Source organism: Sabethes cyaneus, chromosome 3 (assembly GCF_943734655.1).
Source record: "Sabethes cyaneus chromosome 3, idSabCyanKW18_F2, whole genome shotgun sequence".
Lineage (NCBI taxonomy): Eukaryota > Metazoa > Arthropoda > Insecta > Diptera > Culicidae > Sabethes > Sabethes cyaneus.
In genome coordinates, this window is record NC_071355.1 from 229,411,837 (window position 1) to 229,429,516 (window position 17,680).

The following is a 17,680-nucleotide window of genomic DNA, read 5'->3' on the forward strand; positions in this document are numbered from 1 at the left end:
CAAAATTGATAAATACCGAAACCGAACATAAGGCTTGTAAAACTGTTTACTAGCTTATTACCCATTACTTTTCAGCGTCCACATCGAATCTATGAGGATGTTTTCTGAAAAGTTTACCACAACAATCAATTGTTTAGCCTGTTTTTTTTTCTCGTGAAAAGTTCGTGAAAAGTTCCATTAGGTTGAATCTTGTATGACAAAGCAAATTAGACGTAATCAATCACGTTCGCCGACAACTCAGCGTCATTACTGTCGCTCCGCTTTGGTGGGTTTGTCCTCTGCTTGATAACAACAGTCCGAAGGAGCGAACATGGGATAATGGGGAAATCATTTGAGAAATACTTTTTGGTGTTATCTTTACTCGTTACTTCCGGGGATATTTACTGGAGATGAAAACTTCAAAAATATATTTTTTCACTCGATTCGTAGAAGTAAACAAACTTTTAACAAAGGTCATTTGGTTCAGTTTATGATAAACATTTGATATGTAGGTATGAGTTTTGTTGTGCCTCTAAACAATTTTATTATGTTGCTTCGGTTGGAACCAAAATTGAGCAGTAGAGATGGCACTAAATCGCCGAACAATCCGATATCAAATCAAATAATGTTTGTAGTTTTAACATCGATTCAATTTGGACACGAAAATCGAACCGTGAAATCTGATAAAAAATAGACTCCTGTTTTTCATTCCTCCCGAAATACCACTGCACTTCATTGTCAGCCAGTACATTGGCTGTCAGATCATGCGGAAAATATCGAATAACATTTTTATGGCAAGCGAAGCAGCAGAATCCGGGGAGTCGATATTAAAATGGGTGTTAAGCTGATTACTAGTTGACATCACAATAACGGATACTTGCGTTCGTTTTTTTACTTTGTTTTTATTCGACACGTGCAACCAATTGGAAACTGAAAAATCTGTATGCATATGCAGCATGCAAAATGCAATCACTCGTGATGGATGTTGAATCAAGTTGAATACTTGCAACGCGACGAGTGAACCGAGTTGTTTACTCTATTACTATGTTTAATGATTGCTAAACAAATTGTTGTGAATAATGCGAATTTATTAATGTAATGTAATTTATTGCAAATTTACGTTGTTTGACATGCGCATAATGACGGGTATGACGCTGGCCTAATAAGCCAGTCGTCGTATGTTCGAATCTCGGTTGGGAGAGGCTGTTAGAGTCAATAGAATCGTAGCAACTGGCCCTGCAATTGTCCTGTACTCTAACAGCTGGCTGCGAAGTCTGTCGTATAAAAACGGAAGGTCAAGTTTCGATAACGGAATGTAGCACCAAGGCTTTGCTTTGCTTTCTTTTACTGCCGCCGGTTATATTAACCAGTCTAATACGTAATTTTGTTTCATTCTCTCAATTCTATCATACATAGATAGAGGCAAAAAACACACTCGGTGGTGGTTTTAATCACGAGACTTGCGGCACCGACTGTCGGCAACGTCTTGCTTGTTTCTATCGCACTGATTGTGTAGATAACAGTCTAGGCCTGACCAATTTTGGTCTTGAATGCCATCATAAGTTAAATGCTGTAGTCATATGCCGCGAGTCATATACGAGTAAATGGAAAATAAAATAAAAAGAAAAAACAGAAAAGACAGACTAAAGAAAAGGTAAAACGGAAGGGAGAAAGACGAAAAACGGGATACAAAAAAAGAAAACCGGAGAGAAAAGGGAAAAGGGGAACCATAAACTGAGTAAACGTGACAAAAAAGATGGAAAAACAGGGTATCAAAATGAGGAAAAACGGAACAGAAGGCGAAAAACGAGAAGGAAAGGGGATAAAAAGAGCTAGAAAAAGACGAAAACTGGAAATGAAAAAAGCGAAAAAGAGAAGTGAGAAGACAGAAAACAGAAAGAACATAATAAAACCGGGCTGATAATAAGAAAAAATGAAAAAGTAAACGTAGAAAAACGGAACAATGAAACAGGAAACACGGAACAGAAAAAAAGGAGAACGAAGTAAAATAAAAACAAAGAAAACGGTACAGAAGAGGAGAAAAACGGAACAAAATGTTAAAAAACGAGACTGGAAAAGTTAAAAAACGGAACAGAAAAGAGGTAAAAAAATGTGAGTGAATATATCGAAAAATGTTTTTCAACTTGAACTTTGTTTCTAGTTTCGTGTCCATGTTCGGATTGATGTAAAACTTCATATTCAAATTTGCCCAATTTTAAGTCTTATTTAATATCCTATAACAAGTTCGATTTCAAATCCAATTTCAACTCTAATTTCTAGTCATGTTCCAAATCTAAGATAACCTAGTCAGTCTCGATCTTCAGTCGTATTTGAAGACAGCAGCAATAATTTTCATCGTTGACCGTGGTGGTTTATAGTGAAACTTTACGTATATTACGTCGTCCATTATTATGCACTTCGAATTCCCAGCAAGCATCGTATCGTACAGCTTTCGTACTTTGAGCCTGATCGTTGTTTCTCGTTTTTGAGTTCGCTTTGGCTGCTTCCGCTTCGCAAATTCAAACGTTCTCTTACGCCGTGACTATTTAATTTTGACGTGCCAACCTGCTGGCCACATTCCGTATCGCGCAAGAACCATCGTTATAAGATTATCCAAACGAGGGCAGGCAGGACCTTTTTTCGATCCGTTTTTGGTTTATCCTCAAACGAGTTATCATAATCCTCACTGAACTTCTTGATCGCTGTAGCTGCATGGTTTTCTCATTTACGCCTTCTATTTTTCTTAGTAATAATTGGGGTTCTGTGCACCATTTGTACACAATTCGACGTTGTTCTGTTGAAAGCCCATAAAAATTAATGAACTGTTAAATACAAAGGAATGCGAAATGGCAGCGGATTCGGACTACGTCCATACTTTCTGGGACAGAATTTAAGTTACATACATTTATGTTGGTTTTATTATTTACTGTATGTGTTTGATATGCGTTAGAGAAAAGTTACGTTCATTTTTACGTTCTGTGTTTGAACGTCTTGGGTTTTGTCATTAATACACGGAAGAATATGGGACAAAAAATTATCGTGAGATAAGTAATATTAACCCTTTAAACACGGCTTGTTTTTGAGAATTTTTCGGAAAATCATTTCTATGAAACAATAACTTATCTAACAACGTGTTTAACTGTTGTAATATGCAGTGCAACTATTAAGCTTGCGCTGCTGGTCAACTTATATAGCGTGTAGATCACATGAACGATTTTAATATTTTTTAGTAAAAACTCTTACCTATACAGTTGTGTAGACTAGCGCTTAAAAGGGTAAAATTATAATAATAGTGTCAAAATGCGTTAATCTGCCAAATGTTTTTCGAGCAATTTGGTGGAATTCTTTCATTTAATACGTTAGTCTGGTTGACTCTAAAAAAAATTCGCATCACATCCGCTCAGGCATCCAGCTGTGTGACCAGTTTACCAATGGTTTAAAAACAAATATATACAATCGGATCTTACCGATAGTGTTATTCGTTAATTGAGCATTGGTTATATTCGAAACTCATCATCACCTCACCACCATACATGCAAAGAGATAGCTGCTAGTAAAAGATCATCTGGCGAACGCACGGGATAATTAGATATGCTTAATTTAACGCAGTTACAAAAGTAGTTTGAGGTGTTTCCTTCATATTAATATTTTAGGGAGAATTATAAGTGAGTTATATGTTTTTCACACTGTGAGGATGTGATTTGTACCTTTATTGAGTAAACTGGGTCAAACTCTTGTAATTAATTTAAAGCATCCCCGCTCGAGATGCTGCTTTCAGCAATACTTCTGAACTTCTGATGAGGGCAGCCATGCAAGGAGATCAAAAAAGGTAATTCTCCAGTTATCCAAATTACCCCCCAGTGGTATAATATAGCGTAAATTTTTAAAAACTTTTTGCGAACTTCGAATCACAAACTTGGCAGGGGAAAGGAGACAACAATTACATTTAGAGCCATAATTTGTGATGTCTGTGTTTGATTCTCTTCTAGGAAATCAGTTACTTTGGCCTAAAGGTAAAGGATTATGTTTTGATTGGTATTCACAGCTTAGCAGTTCAATTTGATAAACACTGACTATGATAAACTTGACAAACTAATTATAACTTCGTGTGCGACACAGCCGTTTCAGATCAATCATCAACGACTGCTTTGAAAACGGATCGTCAATAAAACGTACTGGCAGAAGTATGTTTTACGTACCTATTGAGCCATTAGTAAGCAACTTTACATTACGGAACATTAAAGTTCATACTGTGAATTGATTACGCATTAGATTGAAAATATATACTCACTTTCACTAATTGTGTGTGGCATCAAAAGCAGTCGATTCAGATTTAGAAACGATAAAGGTGCCACGAGATAGACTCAATTAATGCGGCACACCGTCGCCACTTGGAACAAATTGCTCGCTTCACAATAATCCACAGAGAAATGTTAATCCATCTTCGCTACTTATTATGCACATACGACTTATTTGGCCTGCGTGCCATCCACCCGTGCCATAAGTGAGCCGAACTGAATAATGAAATATCAACACAATTTTGCCCCATTAGTGTGCAAATGAGCAGTGAAATAGTATTTGCTCGAAGAAGTGCTCTATGTCCCTCTTTTCATCGGAATCTTCATTCGCCGTAGGTCTATATTGCCGTCGCGCCATCGGGCAAGGAGACTGCCGCCTAAATCGTTACGTACAGCGAAGATGCGATTCATAATAAAACGGTATTATTTATATTCAATGAGCTTTCACGTCCAACATAACAACTGCTCCTATCCTGGACTGGAAAGCACTGGTGATATGATTCTGTCGCCTTGGCTGCCAGTTTCGCTACTTGTAGGTGCCAATCCGTGCTCGAAACGACGGCCCCCAGACAGGACCGGTAGCTCGATTGCTCACTCGAGCGCGTCAAATAGACCGAAATAGTCTGGCGGGGGCTCAGTTGGAGTTACTCTGGCGTGAAATGGGCAACGAGTAGCCGCGGATGGATGGCTGATGGTACGCGGGACGATATGGGAAAAGATCGTTGCGATAAACTTCTCTCAATTTTACATACATGCATAGTAAAATATGGAGCATGATAAAGTTTGCTCGTTTTGTCTGCACCCCGGGTAGTGGGTCGATCTTGTGAATTTTCCGCTTGCTTGTTCGCTGACAGGAATCTGAAATGGCGTTGTGGCTTGATTGCAAAAGTTGCCCTCTTACCATTCATATGTTCTTACCTATTCCTGTTTTTTGAATTGACGCTTCCTCCCATAGAATGCTCAAAGCAGTTGCACTCCAATTGAACTGTGTTCGGTACTAGCTAGTGAAAAGTTTTGAAAAAATCTTCAATTTTTGATGATGCACTGAAGGAAAATGCAAATGTGAAAACATCTTTAATTGAAATAATACTCTTGATCTACTCGGTTGTTTCGATTGACCTGCGGGAGACGGTGCCACCAAAACTTCTGTTTTACTGTTAGAGTCATCTTTGATGCATGCAATTTTCGAAGTTAAATCCCATGGCTTACTTTGGTTTACCGGTGATTTCCTAGCAGAACTAGAAGAAACACATCCCAGCAAACGTTGCATAATTAATGTCGGAAATTGGTGTAGCAAACATCGACCTATCTTTACTTTGTAGTAGTACATCCGGTAGCAAATCGCACCGGGCACCGAAAAGGAAGCTTTATTAAAGTGACATCCAACGGAGACGGTGGGTGGTTTTTGGAATCTTCACCGAGCACAGTGAATTTTTCTCATTTCCTTTCTCAGTACGGCATTCCGTGGGGAACGTGTACAAATTGAGCAGTATCACAAGTGACTATTTTCCTGTTGGCAACCAGCACAGCCACCACCAAGCAGCAACCGCCAAAATAATGCTGATGGCGATAATGAGGGCATTGCTATTCAGGATGCGATTTGCGTGTGCCGGTGGCTCCTCCGGTTTTGCCGCTGGAAAATACGTTCGTGTCGGGTTTGTTACAAAAGTCCGACATATCGCTGCTGCTGTCGAGGAAGGCACGTATCCCCTAATGATAGCTCAGCTATCAGTGGAATGACTCAAGTGGCACGTTTTTCGCGGTAATGGGGAGACCCAGTGGTTCCTAATGGTTGCGCTGGACGTTATTTGATATTAATTAGGAAATGATATTTGTATAATAATAGAGTTTGATAGCAAAACACCAAATGATAAGTTTTAATTTCTAGCTTTATTAGGTATTATTCTGGACGTAACCAATTCACAACTTGGTGTCGGAAAGCTGTGCAATATATTTCTTTAAACAGATTTTTTGTTAAAAAAAAGGAAAATTTCAAAATAGTAAAATGGAGTGACTTAGCTATTTTATGATACAAAAATGCTTATGGTTATGGTAATGGTTTTGTTTATGGTAATAGCCGGTTATTGAATCTAAACGTGCATTTCAGGTTAATTTAGCATTTGGGATTATTTTCGTTTGTCGACCCTTCTACCTTCGGGATGACTTGCGTATTTGTGAGCATCCCATGGATTTTTTGAACTCTGAAGATAAACTGTCTTTTTTCGCAGTTTGTGCTATACCTTTCTACTTTATTTTGGTAACAATGGACTGTTATGTATTCAGTGCTAAATGGATTATAATTTTCCAGGAATGTCGGTTTCAAGTAGGCGTTCTTCAATCCAGGCTTGGTGCGCTCTTCTTGCATCGGTTTTCTCTATTGACTACACCGTTTCAGCAAAGTAGAATTTGAAAAAGATATGTATGGGACACTTGTAGAGGTAGTTAATATTTACAATATTGCTGAAGTAAGCAAAATATCATCTTTTTTATTTAGGACGCTGCCAGGCAGCAGGGCCGTTGGTGGCCAAAGGATTATTTTTTTTTTGCTATGGAATGGAAGTTGGTAATTGAAGAAGATCGAACTAGCGATGCGGTGGAAAGTCATTACTTGGCATTTTGGGATGCTGATTAATACAATTTCAAGTCATCAGCATACATTAGCTTGCATCCAACTTCAAGCAGCGAGGCGATATCGTTGAAAAACAGCGCAAACAGGAGAGGTCCTATGTTACTGCCCTGAGGCACTTTCTGCAAGTTAGTAAACCGGGAAGAGAACCAGGAGTCAAGCTGCACATGCAGAGCTCTGCCGCATAAATAAGAACTGAGCCATTCCGTGAAGTTCTAAGATGCACCAAGTCGCGGAAATTTTAAGTTGTAAAAGTTATTTCCCGTAACTTTTTAATTCCATCAATTGGAAATACTTATTACCAATAATTTTTTATCTAAGTAATTTCGAAATGCGGATTCAATAAGAAAATACGACAGCTAAAACTTTTTGCTGTTTTCACAAGATTTTGAAGACTAAACAATAATTAATCCAAGCTATTTTTCAGCTAATTTTTTCTATGAGTTACGATGTTTACACAAGAGATTAGTGTCATATATGTAAAAGTATGACATTTAGAGAGGAAAGGAAAAAAAATTTAAAGCTAGTCATGTCTCACCTACACAATTGTGTGGGCTCGGCCTTGAAGGCTTACTTTACACGAAGTTACTGAAAATTAAAATCTATCCAAACGTCTCATTTGTGTGATCATTTACCTTACTGACAGTTATTACTACTCCAAACATTCGAAATAAGTTATTACTACTCACCCTGTATTCCTCAATCGACCGGAGCCACATTGACGCTATTGTCGTTGTACCATTTTACTGTTTGGCTCAATTTGAACACTGACAGCTTGTCATATCTTTTCTGAAAAGTTAATAAAACTCATGTTGCTTCAGAAAAAGTAGCAATCTCTTTTCGATGTACTACTTTTAATGAAAAAAAAATCCTGATGTACTGTTCCAGAAGTCTCAGATGTGTCACTATTCAGTCCGCAACCCTCGCCAAATTAAAGACTTTTTTTTATGAACTTTGAGTTTTTTTGTGGGTGACCCCATTAGGCCTAATGACGAATGCACCCCATTAGGCCTACGGACGGCTTACGAATATTAGGTATACGGACGTTAGGCATAATGGATGTTAGAATGTGAATAATGAACGTTTGGCGGAAGACATAATGTATGGTAGGCGTAATGAACGTTTGGCTCTAGTGCGTATTCATAGGAAAGCTTTAAAAATTATGTCTGACGTCCATTATGCCTATCGTCCATTATGCCTACCATCCAACATGCCTATCGTCCATTATGCCTGTCATCCGTAATGCCTATCGTCCATTATGCCTAATGTCCGTATGTCTAACGATGCGTACACTTTTTTTCTTATTTCGCAGTCTGCCGATCGAAATGGGTATAAATTTTTGATCAGTAATTACAGTAATTCCAAAACGACCTGGCAATACGTTTTACCGTCCAAAGAAACTTTTTAACCTAGCTCGCTTCCTTGTTCCTAGAACATAGGATTGTACTAAAACAGGACATGACATGTATTGCAAAAAAACTTCAAAATATAAAACAGGGGTAGAATGCATCACAGCGGGATCGAACAGTTATAAATTATTTTTAATTTGCAGTATCTCTTTTGTTTCGGATTATTTATTAAAAACGTAGCAATATTATGTATTTTATAGCACTTAGAATTTGCCTTAAACCTAATTGTACATTGTTTAACTTACAATATTTCATCACACATCAGTTGGAGAAAAGTAGATGATTAAATTTTATTGCCAATTATATTGAGATGAACCCATTGTATCCCAGCAAACAAGCGTATATAACAAACGCAATAACGAACGCTTCCGCCATTGCGGCAGCCTAGTTTTAGGAGTTCATACAACACGTGTTTATATGTAAATTTGCTGGTTGCGTTTAACGCCTAGCCAAGCAAACTTAGTGCGTTTCGTCCACGGGCTTTGGCGTTTTGCCCCACATAATGATTTTGACTCTTGCCAAAAATCGTCAAAAATAACAAAAAATACTGGTTTTTGTTAGGAAATTTCACCAGGAGTAAGTGTAAAAAAAGATCCCAATGTCTTCTAGAAGTTGAAAAACGTGGAACAAACACGCCGTTGCTCTGCAAAATGATGTTTTGCTTAAGCGGTGCATTCTGCACCACTTTACCCTAAAAAGGAAAGGAATGTTGTGTCACACACACCCTTCACACCCTAGGTATGAATAATTTCTATACATTATTTCTTTAAATTATTTTTCATAGCCCATAAGCTTGTTTACTCAAGGTATGGTATAGATGACCATAAACACATTATTTTAATTGCTATTCAGCGTTGGTTTGCAATAAAAACATTTAGCGTTATTTTTCTGTAAACAGTAGTGTATTATAATTTACTGGTTTTAAAATATGTAAAACTATACACCATGATTGAGTTCGCTTATTTTTCACCGTCATAATTTGTGTGCATTAAAATTGACCCAAAAGCTTTAAACTGGGTTGTAAGTGCCAGCACCATCATAACCCTGATTCTCCTCCTCGCTTATTACATTAACCATCAGCATCGCCATTATCAAAACCATTTCTTATTTCATTTTAATTTCAAAACGACCATAGCCCTAGCTATAGTTCGTTTCAATCTTTTTTTGAACCACCAGCTGCAATTTGCCTTCAACTCGTCTTATTCATAGCACTCATTCAACTGTCAAGTAATTTACTTCATTTTGCTTCTTTCGAGAAATAAAACTTCCTGGCCATTATCCCTCTACATTCCTTGTGCCGCGCGTGCGATTTCCTCTATCGAGAACACAGTTTCACCGGGGAAGGCTTACCAAAAGGGTAGCCTATAAAATATCTACTCTTTAGATTTCACTTCGCTTTTGTGCACCTGAAAATCTCACCCCTGGTGCCATGCCGGTTCAACGTAAATGTCTGTAAGGAACAGGTCGAAGGGAGGTCTGTAGGCGACGCCTATTAAAACTAGGCTTTTCAGCCTATTCACAGCGAAACCAGTCACTGATGCACATGGCACAAGCAAAACGGCGCGCGAGGCACGATTGTTAACTACGAACGGTCTATGATTCTGTTTCCATGTGAATGCTTCCCTGCGTACCTACGTGCATAGTTTTTGGTTAGCCCCAGAGGGCTGAGCTCGTGAATCGAGTCACGTGAGTTCGCTTACATTGCTTTTTCCATCGCCACCCTCGCCTTGTATTGTGTGTGCCTCCTATTGCGACCGACGACTAAAGTCATTATTTGTAGCAATAGTAGTTTAGTACAAATGGCGCCGCATGTTCTGCGGTTGAACTGCGACCCGGTTCTGGGGCGATGCCTACCAGCAACCACCGAGACAACCCGGAATGACTCGGAACGATATGGTTGCGGTTCGAGTTGCCAGAATGTGTTATTTTTTTTCTTGATGGTCGAATAGTTTGTCTGAATTGATTGCATGATTCAAGAATAGAATGCATTTTTTAAGCTTCCTGTCTCGATTTACATAACTGGCAACAATTACAATTGTAAAACTGAAATCAGTTATTGATTGCATGACTTTTCAACATTTTACCTAGAACATTCCGTTGTTTGCGACAGCTGAATGTAGAAAAACTGGTCAAATTTGTAAAAAAGCCTCACAAAACTAATCCAAACAGAAAAGGAAATCTCACTCAAAAATAATTTAAATACCTCTTCCGGGAAGAAGGTTAGAAAATTAATGATGCCTTCTAAGTTTTCCCACTATTATTCGCCGGTAGAATTATGGCACTGGATGCTTTCACAGCCATGGGATCTAACCATTTGTTCTCCCCTGGTGCCCGGGAAGGCTTAATTCTGCAAGTTTTCCACCACCGAGGGGGCACGCTTCACAAATGGTATTGACTCACGCGGTCTGCAGATCAGCATTATGCCTCGACCCGACCGTGAGTGACACATTTAGTGGCTTCCGTCCGACCCGTCACTTGTGCGCCCAGTTACGAGCGTGCGGCTTTTCATTTGCGACTATAATTGATTTTTATAAACGATTTTCTGGTCGCTCGGGGGGATGTTGCTGCAAATGGATTCCATGCCTATACCTCTGTCGGTAGGTAAATTTGTTTTTTTTGCTTCTCGCATATTTACTCGCATGATGATAATCGGCTCACCATATCCTACGCCGATTATTCGAGAGAAAGGAAAAGGCTTACATAATGGCAGTTATAAAATTGCCTTGAAAATGCAATTTCAGATTGATAAGTTAATTGCTTCTGGATCGGGTTTTTGTTGTCGTGCACAAATTGGGTAATTGATGGCAAATTGAGCACTGAAACAGATTTATTTTTGTCAATGGCATGGAATGCGTTTTTCAAGATAAGCTAAAGTGTTAAAATGAAAAAAAACTATTCTGACTATTTTGGACACAAGAAATTGGATTTTTACAAGCGTATAAACTCGTAGTTAATTTCATTTTATAATGTACGAACATGATTCGGTAGCCATGTTAGATAACTCTTCCGCTTCTCGGGCATGAAATAAAATGAATCTTGCGAAATGACCACCAGCCCAGGAAGTCGGTTTACTTCGCTCGAAACGGAAATTCGTTTTCCCATTACAGCCGCGAAATCGGTCAATTGCTCCCCACATAAAGGGAGCCAAGCTAAATTGCACCAACAACGGACAACGTTTCAGTGTGTGTGGTTGGTCTCCAAAAAGAGTGCGACCGAGCTGTATGCATGGGTGGCAAACTAGCTAGGATCCCGGTTCGCCGGATTGGAGCTTACTACCTCCTAGAAAGTGTTCGTTTTCATTCACTTACGCCTTGCTGGTCGTTTGGCGAAGAAACCGAAAATGAGCTTTTCTTCCGTACCCCAGTTTAGTTTGACCTATTTCCGGTCCTCCACATCACCTCCTTGCAGACACGTTATTAGGGGCCACCACCACCTGCAAAAGCGAGTCATTATTTTGCTGCGATGAAAAATGCAACTTTCGATTTTCCTCCTCCCGTCCTCCCGTCACTCGTTTTTCACGGTTGAATCCGTGTTTGCCGACCTATGCAATGACGTTTGATATTATGCATAGCCATAAACAGCGCATGGTTTGCATGTTCTGTATGGTTTTTCTTTTATAGGGCTGATAGGGTGGGAGCGGGGAACTTGCATGCGAAAGGACGATGCGCGGCGGACGTTTGTTAGGTTCCCGGTGATGGTCCAAGAGACGGTAAACTGTGTCAAAAGTTGAATGAACCGCACAATACCGTGCTCCACTAGTTAACGACCCGAGCGAGCGAGCGAGCGAGCCGGGAAGGCCTGCCGGTTTCCGATTTCCGTGCAGCTGTTTCGTGATCAAACATTTCGATCGGGCTAGACTGGCGCAAGGTAATTGCATAGTAAATGGCAGTTACGAGGAATGTGTTCCTGTCCGATGACAATGTATAGGAAAACAATGCCTTGTAAGTAAGCTGCATTCTTGAGAAGAGTGCACTGCCCTGGCGATGGGTTCAATGGAATGTACTTTTGCTAGTTGAAATAGGAAGGTACCGGGGGCTAGCATAAAAACATAATGATTTGGATGTGTAATTTTATACCGAATCACTTTTTGATTGACAATCAACAATGTTAGTGTGCATTGCGTTCTTGATCATAGTTGTCAGTCAGCATATTAAATCACATAAAGAAATATGTATTTATTGTTTAGGATTTGCTTAAAGTAGCTGGCAGAATAAAATAAATAGTAGAATTTAACCTGAGAAAAAGTTTCATCGTTTCATTCTTTAATTATGGTTTTAAAATGAAGTATATAGTTAGCTGCCTTTCTTTCTGTGATGTAAAAATCTGATCCTTTTTGGCATAACACTAATACTGTAATACTCTTTCCAATGTTATATTACAGTTTTTTTAATTTTGGTTAGAGCAAAACTAAAGCAAAACTACCGACACAAACTTCGTTCTTTAGATCGGTCAATGTTGATAGATTTGCTTAATTATATAGGTACCAATGCAAATGCTTTTTATTTCAGTTTAAAAATAGAATTTTCAAAGGAATTTATATCAGACTACTACCAAATACGTTTAAATAAGCAAACAGCATGAACGACATTTAATTGGCATTAGGCCGACTGGCTGAAACGTTCCGTTGCGTTGGTGAGATTAAATAATGTAAAAATTAATTTGGTGCCTGGCTTTAGCATGTTATCGGCTCTAAACTCAGGCATTTTAATGGTATTATTTTTTGCACACGAAACAATCTTACAGAGTTTTTGTTTCGATCACCTGCAAATACCGAAGCGTAAGGAATGTTTAAGCAAACTTAGGGAGGAAAGTAAAAACTCGCGTTTAACTTTGAACGATCGAAGGGTACAAAAAATCTTTACAGCAACCAGCGCTATCGACAAAAGTTCCTTCTGTTAGAATTAGCATATTACAGGGTAAGCATCCGTTATTTGAAAAAAAAGAAAACAATACAAATTTCAGCATTTAATTTCACGGTTTTAATATTAATTAAGTGTTTCTTGAAATTTTGTGAGGAAATAAACTTCGAAAGAAACTCTGTTAGAAAATCGAAATAGAACTTATAAACACATCACCTTTTATATCTTTCTTGTCGTGTTTTTTCTTTCTGTTCGTGTCAAACTGCAACTTTGATGAACGGATTGGTGATGGCAGATACCAAACGGTGTGCACACGAAATTAAATAATCGGAATCATCACTTCGAATAAATTGATATAAAAGTAGCTACTACCTAATATAACTAGTTCGAATCAGAACGCTCGTAAAGCATCTCTAGACAAAATGTTCCGCGCAAGCGATTTGCAAGCAGAACTGGTTGCCAAAATGCATCCATGGCTGGTCACCATTTTGAAAGGTTTACCGACCAACAGCCCCCTTTCATCGTTGCCAAAAGCCGATTAAATGGGGCAGCAAGTGATTCCTGTTCGCTTCGATTGTTCGAAGATAGGCTTCAACCTCGATGCCATTCGTGCCAAAAATGTTGCCACAAATTGCACACCTTTAGGTGAATGATTCTCACGTTTCACGAGGGATGTGATTGTGACCGAGGTACTGACAGCCCTCTCATCTGTCATTGCGTCACTGATAAAATACCACTCACCTGTTTTTCTCACACAGAACATTAGGTGGTACATAATCAGAAAGCTTTATGCACTGTCTTACCATTTTTTCCTACCTCTGAGTTTTTCTACATCATTTTTCGAATTGACGAGGTTTTTACGACGATTTTTTAATTAACGCGGTTTTTTACCCCCGTGTAAAAGCAAAGCCTAGGTGTTACATTCCGTTATTGAAACTTGACCTTCTGTTTTTATACGACAGGTTTCGCAGCCAGCTGTTAGAGTGCAGGACAATTGCCGGGCTAGTTGCTACGATCCTATTGACTCTAACAGTCTCTCCCAGTTGAGATTCGAACATACGACGACTGGCTTATTAGGCCAGCGTCATACCTCGAAGCTACACCCGCGTAAAAATTTAATTAATTGTTAATTAATGATGTAAAAATGGGTTTCAAACCTAATTTAAACTCAATTTATAGTTAAAATTAAATCCCATTTTCATGCCCATTTCTGAAACCGATTTCAACTGAAATTTTAGTCCAGTTTCTAGCTCAATTCCAAATACGGTTTCAAGTGCAATTTAAATTCTCGTTGTATTAAATCTCAATTCCTTGTTTAAGTTCAATTTCAAGCCCAATGTCCTGTTCAAATAAATACCAATTCATTTCCATTTTTGAGTCTCATGATGATGGAAAAATCGGAAAATTATGCGCTGTCACATGGAATTTTTTTTCTTGGTTGTCAATTTCTAATCTATTAATGATAAAATTATAATAATAACGTTGTTTTTTGTTACTGAGTTATGGTTAAAAATATTGGTTTTCCGGACTATTTATCGTAAACCATTCCGATCCTTATGAGCAAGTAAATTTTTAACATATTCACAGATGGATTACCGATGGGTTTAGAGCTAGTCCGTCTTCCGCTGCTTTCCAAAAAAAAAGCATGAAAGCAAAAAGCAAAAAAAAAGCAGGAAAAATGAGACAACAGGAGAGAAAAGGGAAAAGAGCACAAAGAAAATCGTGATAAAAACCGGATAAACGGGATAGAAAATAAGGAAAGATTTGAGAGAGAAAAAGAATCTGGCATGAAAAAAAGAAAAACCCAAGAAAAAACGTGATAGAATGGAAGGGAAAATGTGACATAAAAAGAAAAAAGTGGAATAGAAGAAAATGGGAGCGAAAAAGAAGGACAACGAGCAATAGATGAACGGGAGAGATTCGATAAAAAAACCGGAAAAAGAAGGTAAAAGCAGAATACGAGGTACACTAAATTAAAAACGAGAAAAAATACGACAAAAAAGGAGAACAAACGTTCTATCCCGTTAATATTTTTTTTGAAACGGTGGTTCTACAATTGATGAAGGGACGGTAGGGGAACGAAATAAAAAATTTTTGGAGAAGGAGAGGAAAGAGCGCAAAGGTGAGGAAGGGGGGGATATTGGTAGCTACGCTTAACAAGTAGTCATTTTGGCTCCTACATTTTGACCACTGCTGGAAGGTGCATGGGTCGAACCAAGGTATAATCTGAGATTATAACTGGATTAGCCACTCGCCAAGGCAGGGATAGAAAGAAAAGAAGAGAATACGGAAGCAGGATAATGGAGAGACGAGAACAGAAAAAGAAGAAAATAGAGAGAAGAAAATGAAAATGAACGACAAAAACGATGAAATGGAAAAGAAAAACAGAATGTGACAGAAGAACAACATGACATAATAAGAAGCGGGATAGAAAAAGAAAAGTGGTAGGAAAAAATGAAAACGGAAGATAAAGGATAAAACGGAAAAGAAAAACGGAAGGTTACAGCAAAAGAGGAATGGCAGGGTATAAGAGGAATAACGTTAAGTTATGCGGAAGAAAGGATTAGACAAAAATTAAAACTGGGACAGCACAGGAGACGCTTCTGCGAAATAAAATGAAAACCCGGATTGAAAAAGTCGAAACAAGAAGGAAGAGAAAACGCATAAAAAAGGAGCAAAAAACAAAAAAACGGAATAAGACTCAAGAAAATGGTGGAAAACGATAAAAGAAGTCAAAAAGAACAGAGAAAGAGGAAGCAGCGAGTAGAAAAAGGGAACACGAGAGAGAGAGAGAGAGAGAAAAATAAGGAGAAGAAAGACAAGAAATGGGATACAGAACTGAAGACAAGAGATATCAAAAGGGAAAAGAAGAATAGTGAGATGAGAAGATGGGACAAAAAATGGGAAAATGTGGCAGAAAAAAAGAAGAAAAACAAACATATGAAAAAGGTAAAACGGAAGAGATAAGAAGTTAAAACGGAAAGGAAACGGAAGGAGGGAAATCAGGACAAACTGGACAGAAAAGGTAAAAAACGGGATAGAAAAGGTGGAATAGAAGAGATAAAAATACGAGAGCAGGATAATGGATAAAAAAATAAAACGGAAGACTAAAAGGATAAAACGAAAAAAAACAGAATGTGGCAGAAACGGAGGAAAAGCAGGACATAATAAGAGGAAGAATGAAACAGAGAAAAATGGAAAAGGGATAGGAAAGAAGTTTTACAGCGGGATAGAAAGGAGACAAAATCCGGAACGGAAAAAAAGAAAAAAATTGAAACAGGACAGTAAATGACGAAAAACGAGGCAGGAAAAGAAAAAAAGCCCTTAAAATGAGGTAAAACAGAAAACCAGAAAAAGCAAAAGAGACAATAAGAGCTAGAGAGAAAAAAGAAAACTGAGAGAAAATCAGAAAAACGGGAAAAGAAGTTTAAACGGTATATAAAAGGAGAAAGATGGGACAAAAAATGAAAAAATGACACAGAAAAAGAGAAAAACAGGAAAAACGGAATAAAGGAAAAGGTAAAACGAAAGAAAAATGAAAGAAAACAGAAAAAGACGAAACCTGAAAACGAAAAAAGGGAAAATAAAATAAGAAGTCGTGAACGAGCAAGAAAATAAAAAACACGAGTGGAAAATATGTGGGAAAACAGAACTGAAAATACGGGACAGAAAACCGAAGAAAAACGAAACTATGACAGGAATTATGGGAGAGAAAAAAAAGTAAACGAAGGAAAAAGAGGAAATACATATGGAAAGTGAAAGCAAACGGTACAGAGAAGAAGAAAACCTAATAAAAAGTTCAATTCCATTTTTTTAATAAAATTTCGAGCCCACTTTCTAATGAAAACTTCAACTGCTGTTGTAAGTCCGATTTCAAGTCTAATTCCAAGTTAAATTTCTAGTCTAAATTACTCTAAATTTAAGTCCAATTTCAAATCCAATTTTAAGTCCAATTTCCAGTTTAACATGAATTAAAGCTTCAATCTCAATCTAAACCAAATTCAAGTCCAATGTCAGGTCCGATTTCAAGTTCAATTTCAACTCTAATTTTTAGTCCAGTTCCAATCCTAATTTCTAGTCAAATTTCAACTTTGATTTTAAATCCAATTGCAACCGAGAGGGCGGAGTATTCAATCTAATCGGTTGGTATTTTTGTGCTAGGTACCTAATAATAGATTTTCCATTCTACGAGTTCTTCGTTTTGCTTGACCAAAATATTGTTCTGAAAGATCGGGTGCTCCATCTTTTGTTTATATCTGGGTTTATGCTGGTGCAACGTCTGATTTATTGAATACAAGTGCTTTTGACAGATGCGATGCACTCGGTCACTGTCACAACCCATAGAAGAAGAAATATCGTTATGTGTATGAAAATGAAATGCAGCTATATAGAAAGCAGTCGCAGATGGTGCCTGGTAAACTTTTTTCAGCCACGGCTTAATCGACTTCAATGCTCATGATTAATCGTAGGTATTACCAAAAAAAGATAATCCCGAAATTAAAATTTGCT

General features: G+C 38.0%; 1 protein-coding gene across 5 annotated transcripts in view; it reads left to right on the forward strand.

Moving 5' to 3' along the window:
• The window catches only part of LOC128743903 (transient receptor potential-gamma protein), a 137,691-nt gene that overhangs the window by 85,031 nt on the left and 34,980 nt on the right, over positions 1-17,680 (forward strand). The window lies entirely within an intron of this gene.